The sequence below is a fragment of the Tamandua tetradactyla genome, chromosome 10 (assembly GCF_023851605.1).
Source record: "Tamandua tetradactyla isolate mTamTet1 chromosome 10, mTamTet1.pri, whole genome shotgun sequence".
In the NCBI taxonomy this organism is placed as follows: domain Eukaryota; kingdom Metazoa; phylum Chordata; class Mammalia; order Pilosa; family Myrmecophagidae; genus Tamandua; species Tamandua tetradactyla.
In genome coordinates this window covers 100,411,264-100,424,656 of record NC_135336.1, presented here as the reverse complement: position 1 = coordinate 100,424,656, position 13,393 = coordinate 100,411,264, and the positions used below count along the sequence as shown (strand labels likewise).

General features: G+C 38.9%; 1 protein-coding gene across 3 annotated transcripts in view; it reads right to left on the bottom strand.

The window, feature by feature from the left end:
• Positions 1-13,393, bottom strand: part of PKNOX1 (PBX/knotted 1 homeobox 1) — an 83,553-nt gene that overhangs the window by 54,640 nt on the left and 15,520 nt on the right. The window lies entirely within an intron of this gene.

Genomic DNA, 13,393 nt, shown 5'->3' with positions numbered 1-13,393 from the left:
TAAAAAAATAAAGAAGGCTAAAAAGTAAATAATAGGAGAGAAAGGGTAAAAATTTGGTGGACTGAAATACTGTGGGCCAGTGAGAGGGAGGGGTAAGGGGTATGGGATGCTTGAGTTCTTTGTTTTACCTTTTATTTCTTTTTCTGGCATGATGCAAATGTTCTACAAATGATCATGGGGATGAATACACAACTATGTGATAATATTTTAAAAATCAGTGGCTGAATGTATAATATACTTGGACTGTAAGTGTGTGGATATTTCTCAATAAAAATATATTTTTTTAAAATTTCAAAGCCAAAGCATGGAGAAAACTGGGCAGCCATTTTCAATTCTGCACTATTCCCCCGTATACCCAAATAAAGAGCATTAAGCTCAACTCTGAAATCACTCTTTCTTAAAGTGGCAGGAACACCTTTAGCATTTCATTTAGGCACTGAATCACAAACACGACTCTAAAGGACAGCACACTCTACCTGTGCTGGTTTGAAAGGATGTATGTCCCCTAGAAAACCCCTTTTTTTTTTTTAAATACCAAAAAACACCAAACAAATGCAAACATTTCTATTTTGATCATTCCGTTCTACATATATAACCAGTAATTCACAATATCATCACATAGTTGCATATTCATCATCATGATCATTCCTTAGAAGATTTGCATCTATTCAGAAAAAGATATAAAATGAAAACAGAAACAAAATTTATACATACCATATCCCTTATCCCTCCCTTTCATTGATCACTAGCATTTGAAACTAAATTTATTTTAGCATTTGTTCCCCCTATTATTTATTTTTATTCCATATGTTCCACTCATCTGCTGACAAGGTAGATAAAAGGAGCAGCAGACACAAGGTTTTCACAATCACACAGTCACATTGTGGAAGCTCTGTCATTATACACTCATCATCAAGAAACATGGCTACTGGAACAAAGCTCTACATTTTCAGGCAGTTCCCTCCAGCCTCTCCATTAACATCTTGATAACAAGGTGATATCTACTTAATGCATAAGAATAACCTCCAGGATAACCTCTCATTCTGTTTGGAATCTCTCAGCCATTGACACTTTAATTTGTCTCATTTCTCTCTTCCCCCTTTTGGTCGAGTAGGTTTTCTCAATCCCTTGATGCTGAGTCTCAGCTCATTCTAGGATTTCTGTCCCACATTGCCAGGAAGGTCCACACCCCTGGGAGTCATGTCCCATGTAGACAGGGGGAGGGTGGTGAGTTTGCCTGTTGTGTTGGCTGGAGAGAGAGGCCACATCTGAACAACAAAAGAGGTTCTCTTAGGGGTGACTCTTAGGCCTAATTTTAAGTAGGCTTGACCTATCCTTTGTGGGGTTAGGTTTCATATGCACAAAACCCAAGACTGGGGGCTCAGCCTATAGCTTTGGTTGTCCACACTGCTTGTGAGAATATCAAGAATTCAACTTGGGGAAGTTTAATTTTCCCCCGTTATTCCCCGAAGGCAACTTTACAAATACTTTTTTATTCACTGTTCAAATCACTATGGGATTTATCGGGACATCACTCTGGACAAACCAACAAAATCTCCTGTCCTACTCAAGGTTCCATGTACTTATGGTGTTCATTTAAGCTGTCTACATAAGTTATATTAGGAAATGCACTAGCCAAAATATAAATTTTGTACCAAATAAACATTTTTTGCTTTAGTCTCACACATAAGTTGAAATTTTAAAATATTAATTACCATGTATTTTCAGCACCCTGCAGTAATGACATTCCTTTGTTCTTTCTCATGCGAAAACATTTTTAAAATTTGTACATTTAGTCACTGTCATTATACACTCTAGGCATTCCTAGATTACACCATCTCAATCTTTATCGTCTTTCTTTCTGATTTCATTTGTGCCCCCAGCCCTCTTCCCTCTATCATTCTCACATTCCGTGTTTTAAGATAATTGTATTACAGTTAGGTAGTATTGTGCTGTCCATTTCTGAGTTTTTACATTCAGTCCTGTTGCACAATCTGTATCCCTTCAACTCCAATTACCCAATATCTTAACCTATTTCTATCTCCTAATGGTCGCTGTTACCACTGAAATTCTCCAAGTTTATTCACTAATGTCAGTTCATATCAGTGAGACCATACAGTATTTGTCCTTTTGTTTCTGGCTAATCTCACTCTACATAATGTCCTTAAGGTCTATCCATGTTGTTACATACTTCATAACTTTATTCTGTTTTACAGCTGCATAATATTCCATCGTATGTATATACCAGTTTGTTTAGCCACTCATCTGTTGATGGACATTTTGGCTGTTTCCATCTCTTTGCAATTGTAAATAATACTGCTATAAATATTGGTGTGCAAATGTCCGTTTGTGTCCTCGCCTTCATGTCCTCTGAGTAGATATCTAGCAATGGTCATATGGCATTTCTGTATTTAGCTTTTTGAGGGAAAAGCCATGTTTTAATCAAAATTCCATTTCATAAAGGCAGAATAATCCCTATTCAATACTGTATGTTTGCAACTGTAATTAGATCATCTCCCTGGAGATGTGATTTAATCAAGAGTGGTTGTTAAGCTGGATTAGGTGATGACATGTCTCCACTCATTTAGGTGGGTCTTGATAAGTTTCTGGAGTCCTATAAAAGAGGAAACATTTTGGAAAAAGCTAGAGATTCAGAGAGCAGAGCAGAACGACATAGGCATTAGAAGCAGAGGCCACCAGCCAGCGACCTTTGGAGATGAAGAAGGAAAATGTCTCCCGAGGAGCTTCATGAAACAGGAAGCCAGGAGAAGAAGCTAGCAGATGATGCCGTGTTTGCCATGAGCCCTTTCAGATGAGAGAGAAACCCTGACTGTGTTCACCGTGTGCCTTTCCAGATAAGAGAGAAACTCTGTGTTCGCCATGTGCCATCTCACTTGAGAGAGAAACCCTGAACTTCATCAGCCTTCTTGAACCAAGGTGTCTCTTCCTGGATGCCTTAGATTGGACATTTCTATAGACTTGCTTTAATTGGGAAATTTTCTCAGCCTTAGAACTGTAAACTAGCAACTTATTAAATTCCCATTTTTAAAAGTCATTCTGTTTCTGGTATATTGCATTCCAGCAGCTAGTAAACTGGAATACTACCCTAGCTGTTCTGGCAAGGACACCCATGAAGAGCCTCCTTTAACAATCAAGTAACTTCTAGACTGTAAAAGTATGCCTCCTTGGCTTTATTTTAATTTTTAATTTTTTAAAGGTTAAAATAGGCACAGTTGTTTAGTTTTTTTTGTGGTTGTTTTGAAGGTTGGGGGACCTCTCCTAGTTTGAGAAATCATAAGTGGTGAATCAGGAGAGAGGGCTCAGTCACTGAGAAGGGAGTCCCAGGTATGGTGTGGGGGCAGTTAGGGCGAAACCTGTGATTTGGACCTGGAAACAGAGGGGTCAGTGTGTATTTGTAACTTTTAATATATAGAGTCAGAGAAGGGTGCCAAAGTGTGTGCATCTCACACATACACATGCATGTATATAAATACACACCTATGTGCACACACAGTTTCCAAGCTCTGTCCAGTGGAGACCAACAGTGCGAACACTGGGGTTTCAAAAGATGATATTTCCATCAAAGAAACCAGAGTTCCTTAGAGAAACAGCCAAGTGGATTTCAGGGCTAGAGAGAGAAAGTACAAGATGAAGCCTAGAACTCATTGTGCCAGGAAGTAAGGAAATGCTCAAAAAATGAGGACATTTCAAAATACAAAGGAGCCAGCTTGCAAGAACTCTCCTGGTCAAATCTGGGACAACCTGAGCAACAAAAAAAATGTCAGTAACTGGGTCTAAAATAAGAATCCTTTCATCCATACAGATAAAAACAAAACAAACTTTTTAAAATACGAGAACAGGAAAAACTCTAAATTACAGTAGAGTTTCAACTGATGTGCAGAGAAGGAATGATTGAATTCCAAAATCACCATCTGGCAACATCCTCAGGAGTCATGGATTCAGACAAGAATCATCACTGGATGCTAAAACTTGTGGGTGAGAAACGGGAAATGCAGTGTTTGAAAATATACCTAAGATACGTATAAATTACAAAGGTAAAAGAGTGCCTTTACAGAGCTGTGTAACAAATGGCACAACACAGCATAACCAGGAAGGAGACAAACTGACATCAATGGTACACTGAAAAGAATATAGCAGCATCGCCTCTGAATAGTCTTGCTAAAAATGCAAAGCCTGAATTTGCACCTGAGCAAATCTCCAACAAACCCAGATAAGAGACATGCTACAAAATAACTGGCAAGGCTCATCAAAAGTATCAAGATTATCGAAGACAAAGAAAGACTAATGAACTTTCCAGATTAAAAGATTAAAGAGAAATGACATGTAAACAAAGGGTGATTTCAGATTGGGTTTCATGCCCCCAAAATTTGTTTTTTCTTTCGCTAGAAACCTCATTAGTGACATGATGGGCAAAATTTGAAGAAGACGAAAGATTGGATAAAGATATTGTATCAAAATTACTCTCCTGATTTTGAGTTACTGCAATATAGCTAATTAAAAGATTATCTTCCTTTGAGATATATAATGAAGTATTTAGCAAAAAAGAGGCATCATGAATCCCAGAGTGATTTGATCAGTGAGTGGGAAAATATTTGCAAGCCCCCTTCGGGGAATGGTGAGAGCAGGGAGAAATTCAACTTCCCCAAGTTGAATTCTTGATATTCTCACAAGCAGTGTGGACAACCAAAGCTATAGGCTGAGCCCCCAGTCTTGGGGTTTGTTCACATGAAACTTAACCCCAGAAAGGATAGGTCAAGTCCACTTAAAATTTAGGCCTAAGAGTCACCTCCAAGAGAGCCTCTTTTGTTGCTCAGATGTGGCCCCTCTCTCCAGCCAACACGACGAGCAGTCTCACCACCCTCCCCCTCTCTGTGTGGGACATGACTCCCAGGGGTGTGGACCTTCCTGGCAATGTGGGACAAAAATCCTAGAATGAGCTGAAACTCAGCATCGAGGGATTGAGAAAAACCCTAGAATGAGCTGAGACTCAGCATCAAGGGATGGAGAAAACCTTCTCAACCAAAAGGGGGAAGAGTGAAATGAGACAAAGTGTCAATGGCTGAGAGATTCCAAACAGAGTCCAGAGGTTATCCTGGAGGTTATTCTTACGCATTAAGCAGATATCACCTTGTTGTTCAAGATGTAGCAGAGAGGCTGGAGGGAACTACCTGAAAATGCAGAGCTGTGTTCCAGTAGCCATGTTTCTTGATGATGATTGAACAATGATATAGCTTTCACAATGAGACTCTGTGAATGTGAAAACCTTGTGTCTGATGCTCCTTTTATCTACTATACAACAGAAGAGTAGAACATATGAAATAAAAATAAATAATAGGGGGAACAAATGTTAAAATAAATTTAGTTTGAAATGCTAGTGGTAAATGAAAGCGAGGGGTAAGGTGTATGGTATGTATAATCTTTTTTTCTCTGTTATCGTTTTATTTCTTCTTTTGTTGTCTTTTTCTTTTTCTAAATCGATGCAAATGTTCTAAGAAATGATGAACATGCAACTATGTGATGATATTAAGAATTACTGATTGTATATGTAGAATGGAATGATATCTTAATGTTTTGTTTGTTAATTTTTTTAATTAATAAAAAAAGAAAAAAGAGGCATCATATCTGCAATTTTTCCTCTCAAACATTAAAAAATAGAGATAGAAATATTGATAATATACAGATATGGTGACAGCAAACATGATAAAGCAAGTTTGGTAAAATATCAGTATTTGAAGAAGGTATATGGGAAATTTTGTACTATTTATGCAACTCTGCTATAAGTATGAAACCAATGTGAAAAGCTTTTTAAAGTTGAAAAATATTTGAAAATAGAAAAAAAAGGTGAGCGTTAAACCAAGATGGTGGCATAAAACAACCTGGAGTGCCAAACCCTCACAGAATCTTTGAACAAATAGCAAAAACTGGTGGAGCCATCTTCCTTAAAGCTCCGGAAAACAGTTAAAGGGTTGAAGGAACTGGGTGGGTGCCAAACCAAAAATACACATCATTTAAAAATGATGGGGGGAAAGGCGGTACATGGGTGGTTCAGTGGTAGAATGTTCACTTTCCATGAAGGAGACCCAGGTTCTATTCCTGGACTGCACGCACACACGCACACACACACACACAAATTTGTGTGTACAAATGATAGAAGAGTGATTGTAAACTTTGGCTGGATTCTATGATGTGGGGATAAATCTCAATAAAATTGGATTTAAAAAAATGGTAGGAAAGCTCCTTGCAATGTAGCTGTTCCCTCCCCTAGCCCCTCCACTTCCCACTGTGGAGTAGGCCTGTCTTCTCTTTGTTAAGTCTCTGGCTCTGTTCTGGAAGGAGCAGAAAGACCCCTGTGCACAAACTGGAGTGCCTATATGTCAGTGCCAATCTTATTCAGCAGTAGCTTGAAAGCCTAAGTTGGAACCTCTCTGGCTTGCGCTTCCAGAGTATGCCTATAGGCAGAAGTAGATTCCTGGAAAATAAGCAGTGTAAGAAACAACTGGGTTGAAGCAACCTGGGGCAAAGGACTACCGGCTATAGGTCCTATAGCAGAGCACTCTGGAAGGAGATAACGTCTATTTCATAGGGAGTAGAGAGCATGTTGAAATTTCTGAAAATGGGGGAATTCCTAAAGCCAGAAGTAAGCACAAAACCAGTCCAAGAGGCAGATTCAGACACGACTGAAAAGATCCTGCCCATCACATTTGCCTTAGATTAATCTGACAAAGACAATTTGCAAAGACTATAAAAGGTGTTTATTGCTTTGGTCTGCTTTTGTCCCTGGCATTTAAGGAAATCTCTGTCAAATCACAAACTGGATACAAACTTAAGAAATAGACTTTCCAAATTTCCAAACTTTCCAAATGTAACAAAAGACATGAATATGCACATTAGAGAATCCCAAGGAACCTCATGCAGGATAAACGCAAAAATAACCACACCCAGACACACAGTAATCAAACTGTCCAATACCAAGAAAAAAAGAGAGCTCTGAAAGCTGCAACATAAAAGCAAAATGTTTATATATATATATATATACACACACACACACAAGGAATCGCAATAAGATTAAATACCAATTCCTTATACAGGCAAAAAGGCAGTGGGACAAAATATGTAAAGTGCTAAAAGAAAACAATTACAATTACCAAACTAGAATTTTACAGTGAGACTGTCTTTCAAATATGAGGGAGAGATTAAGACAAACCCCAGATAAACAAATGCTAAGGGAGTTCATTGTCACTAGACCTACCCTACAAGCAAGACTAAAGGGAGTTCTTCAGACTGAAAAAAGGACATTGGTCAATAGTTAAAAGTGGCATAGAGAAATAAAGACCACCAATAATGGTAACTGTATTCATTAGGGTTCTCCAGGGAACTGAACTGACAGAATATACACACATATATTAGGTAAATATTATTAGATTACAGAAATTGGCTCACATGTCTGTGGGAATACTGAACAAGTGCAAATTTCATAGGGCAGACCACAAGTTGGGAACTCTGATGAAAGTTTTTGATGAATTCCCCATGAGAAACTGTCTGAAGAAGAGATGGAAATTCTGCCTTCTGACAGCTGAAATCGTCAGCTCTCCTTTTAAGACCTTTAAATGATTAGATGAAACTTCTCTGTTGAAGGCAATCTCCTCAGCTGAGTGTACATATAATCAACTTACTTAAAATTTAAATACACAAAACATCCTCACAGTAAGAATCAGGTCAGTACTTGATTACCAAGCAACTGGACACCATAACCTAGCCAAGTGGACACGTGAACTTAAGCATCATAGTCTACCCCTTGTCAGCTTGGCATGTATACACAGTTCCTTAGACCTTATTTAATCTCTTAAGTAAAAACAGTAGTCATATTTTTTGCCTAAAAGTACTAAACTGTCCTACATTTAACCAGAAAAGCAGTAATTCTTACCCTAGAAGAGAGGGTGCAATCCAGCTACTATTCACTCTCAAACTTGATTTTCTATAAGTGAAATACTATAAGAAAGTTAATACAACTTATTCCATTATAAAAGGACAGGGGAAAAGGAAGAGATCTGCTTTATATATACATACACACACACACATTCATGACACATGTATTCATAACAAAGCAATGAAGAAATATTCATAAGTTTCTTTAAAAAAAGTTTTTTATTGTAAAATATACATACAAAGCAAAGAAAGAAGAAAAAAAGGAATACTTTCCAAAGCACACTTCAACAAGTAGTTAAAGAACAGATCCCAGAGTTTGTCATGGGATGCCACCATGCTACCATCTCAGATTTTTCCTTCTAGCTGGTCCAAAACATTGGAGGCTAAAAGGAATATTAATATAGTGATTCAGCAGCCATACTCACTTGTTAAATCCCATTTTCTCTTACACCTCCTCCTTCGCCTTTGATCTTTCTTCCCATCTATAGGGATCTCTGGGCAATGCCTATTCTGACTTTTTCATCATAACATAGTTTCTGCAACTGGTCACATGACAATAGCTCATATTTATAACTACCTCCTTATACTACCCATGCCATATTCCCTTTACCTTTAGCAAGCACCTCAATTGAACGTGGTTCTTTGCCTAGTGGGGTGATCCAAACTTCATTCTTGATGTTTCTGGGCTATTGATTGTCCTGCCTGGATTGGGTTGTTGCAGTTTTCTATTGACTTTAATCACAGGGCACAGCAGTACTAAGAGATGCCCAAAGAGATCCTATATTCCAAGCAAACTCTTCTTTACCTCAATTGTGCAGCTGTTGTTCTATTTTCCCGATATTCAGGACCAATCAGTCCAGCCAATACGGTAATTCCATTCTTTGCATGTTGATTCAGAAGCACAAGGAGCCCAAAGTTTCCACGTGGCAATCTTAACTCCCAGTTCAATGGAATCATTGCTGTGTCCTTTGGTGGACACACTCCTCCTTTTGGAACTAAGACCTATAGGTCAGCAGCGCTTAAAGGCTGTAAGGAAAGGAAGTAAAAATACTTCTAGGAGATCACTAGGGGTAACAGTGAATTGTGCCACTCCCATTTCCACACCTTTATTCCTGGGGCGGTGAATTCTGGGTATGGGAGAAACTGTACCATAAAGTGGACACTGATTTAGAGCAAACACAGTCTCCTGGAGAACACTGCCCCAGTCCTGCAAGGTACTGTCACCTAGTTGGTGCTGTAACTTCCAAAGGCCATTCTACCATTCTATCAATCCAGCTGCTTCAGGATAATGGGGAACATGATAAGACCATGGAATTCCCATGCATCATTTGCTATGAACGGGTTCCTTGATCAGAAGCAATGTTGTGTGGAATATCATGACAATGGATAAGGCATTCTGTAAGTCCATGGATGATAGTTTTGTCAGAAACACTGCAGACAGGAAAGATAAACCCACATCCAGAGTATGTGTCTATTCCAGTTAAAACAAAATGCTGCCTCTTCCATATGGAAGTGATCCATTATCACAAACCTGCCACCAGTAGTAGGCTGTTCACCTCAGGAAATGGTATCATATCAGGGACTGAATTATCAGACCTGAGCCAAAACTCCATTGACCACCTGACCTCCATAAGGCCTTACTCTGAATGCTGACCACAGTGATGTTTTAGGTTCCCTGGAATTAATGTCACTTTAAAGCCAGTATCTAACAATCCCAGAAAATTTCCTTTTTCCTTATGCATTAGTCACCCTGCTAAAGGGCCTTAGGTCTTTTTGGGGAATGCTAGGAGGAAGATTAATTTTTTTGGCCATATAGCAGGGTCCTTCTGAGTCTATAAACTGTCTCAAGTCTGGGACCTAATTGAGGGGTTGGGACTCTGTTTTTGTGATTCAAGTTAGTCTACTGTTCACTTGACCTAGAACTCATCTGCTTATAGAGAACAAGTAAGAACTTAATAGAATGCCCACCTATTTTACATTTAAGTACCCTGTGATCTACTAGCCAACATCATAGATCTCTGCAAGCTATACTATCCTGATTATGTCTTTGACTCTGCTGTTCATTATGGTAGCCACAACCACCCTGTCTTTGGTGATTGAGTGTTGCCACCTTGACTTCTGCTAACCTGGTTTTGATCACTCCCACTGTATTTAAGGATCCAAGTTCAACAGCACCAGCTTCTGCAATAATATTTGACCTACAGAGAAGAGTGGCCACCAAGTTCTTCAGGGAAGATGGAACTTCTCTCCCAAATTTATTCCTCATAGTCCTGAAAGGTATATACTCTGGATATTCCTGGGATGGGTGATGTGGTAGTTTGAAAGGAAGTATGCCCGCTAAAAAAGCCATGTTTTAATATAAATCCCATTTCATAAAGGTAGAATAATCTCTATTCAATGCTGTGCGTTTGAAACTGTGATGAGATCATCTCCCTGGATGATGTGATTTAGTTAAGAATGGTTGTTAAACTGGATTAGGGGATGACATGTCTCCACCCATTTGAGTGGGTCTTGATTAGTTTCTGAAGTCCTATAAAAGAGGAAACATTTTGAAGAATGAGAGATTCAGAGAGAGCAGAGAATGATGCAGCACGATGAAGCAGAGTCCACCAGCCAGCGATCTTTGGAGATGAAGAAGGAAAACGCCTCCCAGGGAGCTTCATGAAACTGGAAGCCAGGAGAGAAAGCTAGCAGATGACGCTGTATTCGCCATGTGCCCTTCCAGCTGAGAGAGAAGCTCTGACTGTGTTCGCCATGTGCCTTATCACTTGAGAGAGAAACCCTGAACTTCATCGGCCTTCCTTAACCAAGGTATCTTTCCCCGGATGCCTTTGACTGGACATTTCTATAGACTTGTTTTAACTGGGACATTTTCTCGGCCTTAGAACTGTAAACTAGCAACTCATTAAATTCTCCCTTTTAAAAGCCATTCCGTTTCTGGTATATTGCATTCCAGCAGCTAGCAAACTAGAACAGGTAAGTCTTACCTGATATATCCACTCTAACATTCCAATTTCTCTAAGACTTCTGATCCCCTTATCTACTTTATACCAGGAAAGCTTGGGCATTTCAGCTTTAGGCAGTATGGGTCACCTTTTGGTCCATGCTTCAGCAAAAGACCCAAATGAACCCTTTCTAACTTTCTAACCATTCGCGCTACAACACTGAATGCAAACTCTCTGCTTAAAGGGCCCATATATCAAGAAATTCAGTCTGCTCCAATTTTATATGTTCCTTTCACCATCATCCCACACTCTCAAAATTCATTACTATACATATTCCCCTGATTTCTGTCTGTTTAAATTGGAAATCCACGCAGTTCTTTGGGCATATAGCATACCTCCTCATGTGTCTCACTCTGTACCTCACTTTTAGAGGCCTGTTGGAACTTCAGTCTAGCTATACATCCAGGAAAACAGAGGGGTAGTGGGGATGGGTCATGAGAAGTTTCTTACAAATCAGCTCCTCAGGGCATTTCACTGCAGTTTCATCTGACGAAACAGGATTAACCTCTTCATACAGAGATGTGAGGGCTGTTTCCTCAGGGGAGGCAGTTACAGGTTTATGGGCAGTGCACAGTAAACCTCAGGTGGAAGCCTTGGCTGCTTCCTCCAGGCAGGCCAACTACAGATTTATCTGGGAAAGAAGACCCAGGAGAATGTAGGCTTTCAATGTCCCCACCACAGTCATTATCAATCCGTATGTTCCCGTTCCAATTTTCAGGATCCCATTCCTTAACAGTCAATGCCCTCACTTTAACAGCAGATACCATGCAAGGTCAGGAATTCAATATACACTGTAATTCAGCCACATACAGTGAGACTCTGGGTCTGATTTTTACAAGTCTCAAATCTGCAGCTATATGAAATAAGAGTTCTTTCATGGCACACATATAAACTTTCATGTCCTTCATGTGCTGCTCAAGCTGGGAATTTGAAGTCTTGTGCTCATCCCTGGATACAACTGTATCCAGTGCATTAGGGATAACCACCCAACATCATTATACTTTAAATTCCACAAAACACTGTTAAGGTCACTATCACCCATAGCCTTGCCTCTTATAATTATTTGAATAGCAGTTACCAATGGTGATATTTTGCATATATCTAGTGCCAATTCAATAAATGGAATGACAGTTTCATCTTGATCACAGGAAACAGGGTCAACAGTGCCTATGAATCTAGTCAGACTAGAACCAATTCCAAAAACCCCAGAACCAACTCAGCAATTTTATTCTTAAGATTCTGTTTTTCAAGAATGACACTTGGTACCAAATCTGTATTAGGGTTCTCCAGAGAAGTAACTGGAGATTTTATATATATATATATGTATATTTCATGTAAATATTATGATTTATTACAATAATTGACTCAGACGACCATGGGAATGGGCAAGTCTGAATTCTGTAGAGCAGTTTGCAAACTGGGAACAACCATGAAGTTTTTGACAAATACCCCAGGGGAAGGTGGCTGGCTGAAGTAGAGTTAGAAATTCTTCTTTCTGACAGCTGAAGTCATCAGTTCTCCCTTTACGGCCTTCAATTGATTGGATGAGGTTTCTCTGATTGCTGAAGGCAATCTCCTTTACTGACTGCAGACGCCATCGGCCATACACGCAATCAAAAGTATCTAATGTTTAAATCCATGATATACCCTCATAGTACAATCTGGCTAGAGCTTGACTGACAACTGGACACTTTCACCTGGCGAAGCTGACACATGACAGTAACCACATGGGTGCTTATAAATCCAGGACCATGGTGGTGTATTTTTTGGTAAGTAACACCACTTTTTATTTACCTCTCATAGGTTCTAGAAAGCAAATGCATAAAAAGTATGATAAATTTATACTTTGGGACATACAATGAATAAAGATACAATTTGTAATAAGTACAACCAAAAGTGAGAGGAAAGAGAGGTACAGGAACAGTGTTTATGTATGCTATTAAAGTTAAGTTAGTATCAAATCAAACTTGATTTAGGATGTTAAATTTAAGCCCCATAGTAACCACAAAAAAAATATACCAAAAAAATATATACAGAAAGAAAGGAGAAGGGACTCAAAATGGTACGTACAAAGACTCAAATAAATGACAGTAGGAATCAACTGAAGGTTTGAGGTTCAAAAAGGTATAAGACTTACAAAGACCAAATAGCAAAACAGCAGAAGAAAGTCCTGCATTATTGGTAGTTACTTTGAATGTAAATGGATTAAACTCTCCAGTCAAATGGCATAAAAAAGCATGACCCCACCATATACTGTTTCCGAGACATTCACCTTAATTTCAAAGACACAGTAGGCAGATATTAAAAATATAACATGTAAACAGCAATCAAAAGGCAGCCAGTATAGCTATACTAATATCAGATAAATAGATTTTAAGTAGAAAACTGTTGCAAGGGAGAAAGACAATCACTATATTCTGATAAAGGAACCAATTCAATAA